The following is an 8,743-nucleotide window of genomic DNA, read 5'->3' as shown; positions in this document are numbered from 1 at the left end:
AAAACTTCAAAATTGTTTGTTATTACAGTTTTCATTAATACTAACTCTGACCCAAGAGCTGTACCATATTGCTGTTTTCCGCTTAATTTTTGTTTTGCCTGCATTGTGATTAGAAAATGAGGTTCATTCTATTTTTTATTTTAAAGTTTATTTAGTTTTTTAAAAGACATTTGTTAAAATTTTAGTATCCTAAAGACCCTAGGAAATAAGGGTTCTATTTGTAAGGCACAAATTTAGGATACAGTGTTGGACCTCTCAATTAAGTTAATATCATTTAAGAGTCTCCTTGGTGCTTTTGAAGGGGCACTGACCCAGAATAGATTGCCCTGCTCCCCATCTGAATGTTTGCATTCTTGTATTCTCCATTCTCCTCTTAAGACTTTTTTAAAACATATTTATGGATGTTTTACAGCGATTATTAATAGCTTCTAAGCTATCAAAGCTGGCAGTAAAAGCAGGAGGCTAAAGGACCTAGGAGAGACTGAGCTTCTCCATATCAAGTTGAGAAAGCTCTTTCTTGGGATTCCATAGTAGTCTGTCCTGAAAGCAGAGAGAACCTGCCATGGGCACTTTGAGATTTCTGCAGCCATGGTTCTGAATCAGCAGGGATTGTTTCCTAGTGAGCTGAGGAGATTGCCTAGGTTAAAGTCAAGGTAATCAAGGAACATACAGGTGAATCAGCTCCTAAGAGGCTGTCAGGTGGGGGAGGAGAGACATTATGCTCTGCCCTCTTGGCACCTGTAGTCACCATGACTTTCTGAAGAGAAATATTCCAGCACCTCTAGGAAACTGCATTGTCTGTTCTTGAAACCCTATTTCATTTCTAGTTTAGTCATATAGGCTGAACATGCTTATAAAGAAGCAAAGCTCACACTTAAACTTTGGGCAGCCCCTGCTTTTTTTTCTAGTCCTCTGTAACAGATATAGAACAGATGGGAAAGAAGCTCATTTTTTAGTTTCTCAATATTAGTAATCTGTTTACTCAGCCCCTTGATTCTGCAATTGTAACTACTGGGATTGGGTCTGGTCAATTCTTACCAGCATGATAGGTTACTCTCTATCCAGCATTGTGAGACAACACTTCTCAGACGTCTGGCGAGGCCCAAGATTACATTTTTAACAGTCCAAAGGTATTAAAATTTTATGTCTACTTCTGAATGAGAGAAGCCCATCTCAATATCCAGGAGACATGATACACTGATTTGCAATTTTATCTCCGAGGATTCCCTGGAAACTTGGTTCATATATTAGAGGAGCACTTTACATTAAAAAGTTATGTAACTACTGAGTCACTGAAGAATTCCTCTAGATTTTGATCTGAAATAAACAGTATGAGTAGTCCATTTTGACTGTATGCAACCTCTTACTGCTGCACTCAGACCCTCTTTTCAACAGGGCAATGACATATTCCATACATGATCTTTCCTTTCCTGGATACTCCTACCACTATCTTCACCTTTCAGTATGGCCTGAACTTTGAAGTGCTATGTTCTGAAGGGAAGAATGTCCAGCATGAATAATATTGTATACTTCATTTCAGACACTTTTATATCCCTTAAACTGCTCACTTCTTCACACTCCCTTTCAAAACAAAATACCTTTTCTCTCCAGTCTCACCAAAGCCCCTGTTCTGACTTCTACATAAACTGACCCAGATTTCATGCTTCTGGAGAAGTGAAAAGCATGAAATAAAGTAAACCACCTTTCTAAAGGCAACTTTGGCCTTATCTTTCAACTGCTCCAGCTGCTGAAGAATTATGGAAGTTGAATAAATCTCTCTGTTGTGTTCATAACACTTTTGCATGAGGGTGATGAATTCAAACCAAGCTTCTCTCTCCACCTCAGCAATCTTCAGTTTCCATGTAGATCTCTTTCTTGATACACTGAGTTCTGAACAATAGAATCCCAAAGCTTTGTAGTCTGGTTTCCCCTTAAAGGGCATAATCTTAACTCTCACATCACTACATCCTGATTCACCTCTTTAAAGGCCCCTGAGTTTAAGACCATCAAGAAGCTCTTGGGTTAATATAGCTCTACCAATGTCCCATACATAAGGAAAGAGGTCTCCCATATAGGTAAAAGTGGGACTGAAACCTCAGTTCTTCCATGTGATGCCAGAAAGCCTCAATACAAGTCATAGTAAAGGAGCATGTTGATACAGGATTTAGCTGCCTAATATCTTTAGTATGGAGAAGTTGTTTTGAACTCAAGGAAATGGTTCACTCTCCCATGATCTGGAGAGTGCTGGGCTTTCAGTTGCATTTACAGATGTCAATTAGGAATCAAAGTTCTCCAGCCTGGAAAAGGGTTAAGACACAGCATGAAGCTGACCTTGGCAAAAGTTTGAAAGTGAGATAAGTATGAGGATGTTCAGTGGAGTAAGTTTAAGGTTTATTGTGAGACAACAAGAATGTGAATACCTGGAACTGTTAGTGGTCAGGATGTTACAGAACTCAAATGGTTCACCACTTGGGGTGTTCCATTTAAGAATGAGACTTGACTGTCATTAGGTAGTTTTATTTACTTGCAAACAAGCAAAGGAGATTGGGGATTAACATCCAAAGCTCTGTCTCTCCAAAGGGAAGTTTAGCCATTGCTCATCTATACTATTTGGTTAATTACATGTTGATTTCTTTTTTTGCAGTTGGCTAAACTCATCCAGTTGTGATTCCAGTCAAGTTCATTGGTTGCAGCTTCATCTGCAAACTACTGGACTACATTTTAGCATTTAGCAAAAATAGCATTTGGTAAGAATCTCCAAAACCTTGAGACCCTTGTCCTATCTAACAGGAGACAAGAAACATTAAGAAAAAGACTCAAATGATGTTAGTGCCAGTGTGTGGCAATGGCATAAAAAAATGAGAGCTACAGGTCCTGGCTGGACAGAGAAGTCAACTTCACAACAGAGGAGCCTGGGGGCCACATGGGGCCATGGGGCTTACTGCAATAGGATGCGGAGTGGTGGTGAAGCTCCCAAGGGGTGGTGGGCTCTTCATCTCCACCCCCTCCTATCTGTAATCAGTAGAGTGGTCTACTACAGAAATTACATCATAGAGGGTTATATGAAGAAGAAAAACAAGGAGAAAAGCACTGATTACAAATGTCTTGATAATGAGAAAATGTGGCAGGAAAAAATATATTAGGAAAAATGACCATGGAAATAATTGAATCCCTGCAGGATGGAACAAACTCTGTTTTAGCTCAGGTTTCTGTAAGTACATTAAGTGCTAGAAGTGGGTCCCTAGTAGTCTAGTGTAGTTGCCATCAGGCCAAACCCTACATGTCCAGAGAGCAATTGAGGCACCACAAACATCAGTTATTCAGTTACCAAAAATATAAATGTTTATGAAGCAGCAATTGGAGACAGATGAATCTGGAGAATCAGAAGGTATATCAAATCTCATAACTGTAGAGAAATCATTTCACGAAGACCCTTTATTTTAAAAAAAAAGGTACTGAATTAACTTTTCTCTGATGTGCCTGGTGTTTGAAGAAGAAAAATCAGAAGAACCAGGAATGCCACCTAACATTGTTACCAAGGCAACACCAATGCGCATATATCCCTCTAGCACAGGACAGTACAGTAGTATGTATGCTGCAGTTCAATATGATTCAGTGCTAGTCTTCTCAAGTTACATTAAAGCAACACAAGCTTTGACATTAAAGTGTTCCATTTTTAAAATGTGTGATTAATAACTTACCTGTGTACAATAGTATAATGTAAAAATGCATTTTTTTAAAGTAAGAAATTTTTACTGATAGCTGTCATATACTTCTGAAAAATAAAAATTTTGTTACTAAATATAGATGACAACTTGGGATAAAAATAAAAAAGGAACAGTTTTTTCTACTTATATATTTATCTCTTATAAAAGTTTAAAACTTATTTTTTGTTCTTTTATGATGCATGCAAACATAAGACAGAAATGTCTATATTTGATTCTTGTTAGCTATTGTTACCAGAAATTATATGTCATACTTATTGATCAAAAGAAGTACATTGTTTATGTTTTAAATGTAATTCTGTTTTTACTACTCTCTACTAAGTTATATGTGATGTAGTTTTTTCTAAAAGAAAATGGGAAAATAACTTTTTACCATAGCAATCATCATTTTATTTAAAATACTAATCATCAAACAGAAACAGTCACATTTACTTTTTCAAATGACTTACATGAATTATATTAAGGTTCAGAGTGAGACAAGAAGCACAGATGACACTTGGAATAAAGTTAGGGATCAGTGTTTGACAACAAACACATGGATCTAACAGATGGAGTAATTTTAGGCTCAAGGATGAAACAACACACTGGAGCAAAATTAAGATTCAGTTTGAAACTACAAGCACAAAGACAACCACTTGTTCCATATGAGATAAAAACAGGAAATTTTCACTGGGAAAGGTTATGGTTCAGTGTGAGACAACACCATGCATGAAGACTGCGAGCATAAGGCTGTTCTCGGTATGGGAAACAATCCTAAATATGAATTGGAATGACGTGAAAGTTCACTGGGCAACACAAGCAATTAAATAGCTGCTTGAATAAGATTATATTTCAGTTTAACATGATAAGCATAACGAATGCTAGAATGAATTTATTCATCAGTGTGAGATAGAAAGCATTAATTAGGCTAACTGCTGAATCAGGTTAGTTTTGGTGTATAGCAGGGGTATAAAACTCATTTTCACCAGGGCTCACATCAACCTCATGGTTGCCTTCAAAGGGCCAAATGTAATTTTAGGACTATAAATGTAACTACTCCTTATCTAGGGCCAAGGGGCTCTACATTTGGCTGCCACCAGGTAGAAACAAGGTACTGGGCCAGATAAAACAAGTGGAGAGCTGGATTTTGCCCATGGGCCTTGTGTTTGCCACCTTTGGTGTACAGCAAGCAGGAAGAAAATCACTGGGGAAATACAGGGTGTGTACAGAAGATATCCAGCCATGTAATATGAAAAATAGAGACATTTATTAAAGAAGATATAAGAAACACTGTACATAGGAAAATGAAACCCAAGTTCCCTTCAAAGTAGGCACTTTGGGACCTCACACAATTCTCTAAATCACCATTAGTAGCCCCATCTTATTTTCCTGAATCTCATCAATGGTCTGAAATCTCCTCCTTTTCAAAGGTGATTTTACTTTTTGGGAAAGTCAAAAGTCTCAGGGTGCCAAATCTGGGCTGTAGGGGGGCTGAGTCACCTGGGTGATTTGATGTTTGCCAAACAACTGCATGAGACATGATACATAGGTGGACACGTTGTCATGAAGAACCTGCCAATAGCCAGTTGCCCGTAGTTGCAGCCTTCTGAATCATCTGAATAGTTCTCTCAGAAGAATGTTCAAGTTTATCACAAAATTTGATGCAGACTCATTGCTGTACTGGATCAGTCATTTTAAAAATATATTTTATTGATTATGCCACTACAGTTGTCCCATTTTCTCTCTTATTCCCCTCCACCCTATACCCCCCTACCCACGTCACCCCCCTTAGTTCATGTCTATGGGTCATACATATAAGTTCTTAGGCTTCTACATTTCCCACACTATTCTTAATCTCCTCCCATCTATTTTGTACCTACCATTTATGCTACTTATTCCCTGTACCTATTCCCAATTCCCCCCTCCACCTCCCCACTGATAACTTCCATGTGATCTCCATTTCTCTGATTCTGTTCCTGTTCTACTTGTTTGCTTAGTTTGTTGGGTTTTTTTTAGGTCCAGTTGTTGATAGTTATGAGTTTGTTGTCATTTTACTATTCATAGTTTTGATCATCTTCTTTTACTTAGATAAGTTCTTTAAACATTTCATATAATAAGGGCTTGGTGATGATGAACTCCTATAACTTGACCTTATCTAGGAAGCCCTTTATCTGCCCTTCCATTCTAAATGAGAGCTTTGCTGGACAGTGTCATCTTGGATGTAAGTCCTTGCCTTTCATGACTTGGAATACTTCTTTCCAGTCCCTTCTTGCCTGTAAGGATTCTTTTGAGAAATCAGCTGATAGTCTTATGGGAACTCTTTTGTAGGGAATGCCCTCCTTTTCTCTTGCTGCTTTTAAGATTCTCTCCTTGTCTTTAATCTTGGGTAATGTAATTATGATATGCCTTGGTGTGTGCTTCCTTGGGTCCAACTTCTTTGGGACTCTGAGCTTCCTGGACTTCCTGGAAATCTATTTTCTTTGCCAGATTGGAGAAGTTCTCCTTTATTATTTGTTCAAATAAGTTGTCAATTTATTGGTCTTCTTTTTTTCCTTCTGGCAACTCTATGCTTTGAGTGTTGGAACGTTTAAAGCTGTCCCAGAGGTTTCTTAAGCCTCTCCTAATTTTTTTTAATTCTTTCTTTATTTTGTCCTGATTGAATGTTTATTTCTTCCTTCTGTTCCAAATCACTGATTTGAGTCCCAGTTTCCTTCCCTCCACTGTTGGTTCTCTGTACATTTTCCCTTATTTCACTTTTCATAGCCTTCATCTTTTACTCTGTTTTGCAACCATACTCAACCATTTCTCTGAGCATCCTGATTACCAAAGTTTTGAAACTTTCATTTGATATGTTGGCTATCTCTTCATTGCTTTGTTGTATTTTTTCTGGAGCCTCAATCTGTCCTTTCATTTGGTCATTTTTTGGGGTCTCAGCACGCTTGTTACTTAGTAAGGAGCAGAGCCTTAGGTATTTGTGAGGGTGGGGCAACCCAAGTCACTGGTTTGTGGAGCTCTGTGTAGAAGGGTCTGAGAGGGAATAATGCCATTTGCTGAGCTCTTGGGTGGCTTTCAGTTACTTCCCTCGCTGCGCACAAGCAAATTGGGCCTTTCATGTGCTGATTCCCAGGTGGGTGGGTTTGTGTATGTTCTAGGACACTGTGGATCTCTCCAGTGAACTCTCCTGTGAGGTTGGGAGTTTCTCCAGCTGCCTCAACCCCAAAGGTATTTTAAGTCAGAGGTCTTGAGGACTTATTTTCTAGCACTGGAACCCTGGGTTGTGTGGTCTGTCTTACTCCCCAGTTTTTCCTCTCAGTTTATCTGCATGCAAATGTGCCACCATCCACCCCACCAGTCACTGCCTCACCCAGTCTTCCAGCTGCCATCTCTCCCACCCTGGTTCTCCAGCCACTGCTTTGTCAAACATCCTCTCCACTGTAGCTGCCAGTCTCCACCCCTCCTACCACTCTGGATGAATGTTTCTTTAACTCCTTGGTTGTCAGACTTCCATACAGTTCAATTTTCTGGCAGTTCTGGTTGTTTTTTGTTTTTAAATTTGTTGTTGTCCTTCTTTTGGTTGTTCAGGGAGGCACTGTGTATCTACCTATGCCTCCAATGTTGGCTAGAAGTCCCTCACTCAGTAATTTTGAAAGCAATGGCCACACAGTACACACAATCACTCAATGACATCTACCACCCCCACTGACTAGTACAGTGAAGTCGTCATTGTTCACACATGCACATTCCAGTCCACTCTCCTTGGCTGCCAGGTTACATTATTGTTGTACAAACTTTTCTCATTATATTAACAATGGCTGGACTTTTTCTGGACAGACCTTGTAAGTTTAAGATTCACTATGGCACAACAATCATAAACATGACTACTGGAATAAGGTGAAGGCTTAGAGTATGACAACTAGCTAGAAGGTAACTGTAGAAGTAGGATAATGTTCAGTGTAGCTTAACAAACAAGAAAATGACCAATGGATTATGGTTAAGGATAAGAGTGAGACAGTAGTGTGATGATGACCACTGGAATAAGATCAATGTTCAGTGTCAGATAATAAGTATGAGGATGACCACTGGAGTAAGTTTCTTTCTGTGTATGACAACAAGCATGATGATGAATGCTGAAAAAGGCAATCAGTAACTGTGAGACAACAGGCACAAATATGACTACCTCAAATAATTACAGTGTAGTGTGAGAACAAAAATGAAAATGACCACCGTAATGAAGTTAGGAAATATGGTCTCTCCCTGGCTGGTGTGGCTCAGTTGGTTGGAGTGTCATGCTGTAACCAAAAAGTTGCAGGTTCAATTCCCAGTCAGGGCACATAACTAGGTTGTGGTTTTGATCCCCGATCTGGGCACACATGATCTGTGGTCCAAGTGTATACATGAGGCAATTGATCAATGCTTCTCTCTCACATCAGTGTTTCTCTCTCTCACTTCCTCTGTCTCTAGAAGCAATGAACATATGTCCTCAAGTGAAGGAGGGAAGAAATATGGTCTCTGTTGAGCAAGTCAGTAGTGCCCAGGAGTAACCTAGCCACTGCTGGTAATTCTTGTCTCTAGATACGCAGTGAAAGAGTTTCAACACCATCTTTAATGAAGGCACAAGGGACAAGAAAGGGGGCTGCCCTCTGTCAATTTCCTCCACCTCACATTACATAGAGAGCCACTTACTTCTCTGGCTCATCTTAGTTCTGTTCCACTCTCTTCATGTTACAAGCCCATGGACTGATTGGTACTGTACTTTTTTTTTTTACCAACAGGTCCTGAAATAGATGACTGTTGTACATGTTATACACATATAATTTTATACTTCTCCATGCTACATGCCCTAGAAGGCTGACATGTATGCCTTCTGGCTGGAAGTTGGGTTTGGCCACTGACAAACAACTTCATGAAATCCAAGGTGGGAGGAGAGAGGTCAAGGTGTTTATTCATTACCACAACAATGACTAGTCGATATGTCTCTGTATCCCTTCACAATTGTAGCTCCTGGTGGGTGACCCTTTCCTCCATGAATCTATACTGAC

The sequence above is a fragment of the Artibeus jamaicensis genome, unplaced genomic scaffold (genome assembly GCF_021234435.1).
Source record: "Artibeus jamaicensis isolate MK-2021 breed Jamaican fruit bat unplaced genomic scaffold, CSHL_Jam_final contig_240, whole genome shotgun sequence".
Taxonomy (NCBI): Eukaryota; Metazoa; Chordata; class Mammalia; order Chiroptera; family Phyllostomidae; genus Artibeus; species Artibeus jamaicensis.
The sequence above is the reverse complement of the archived record's forward strand: the minus strand, read 5'-3'. Positions refer to the sequence as shown.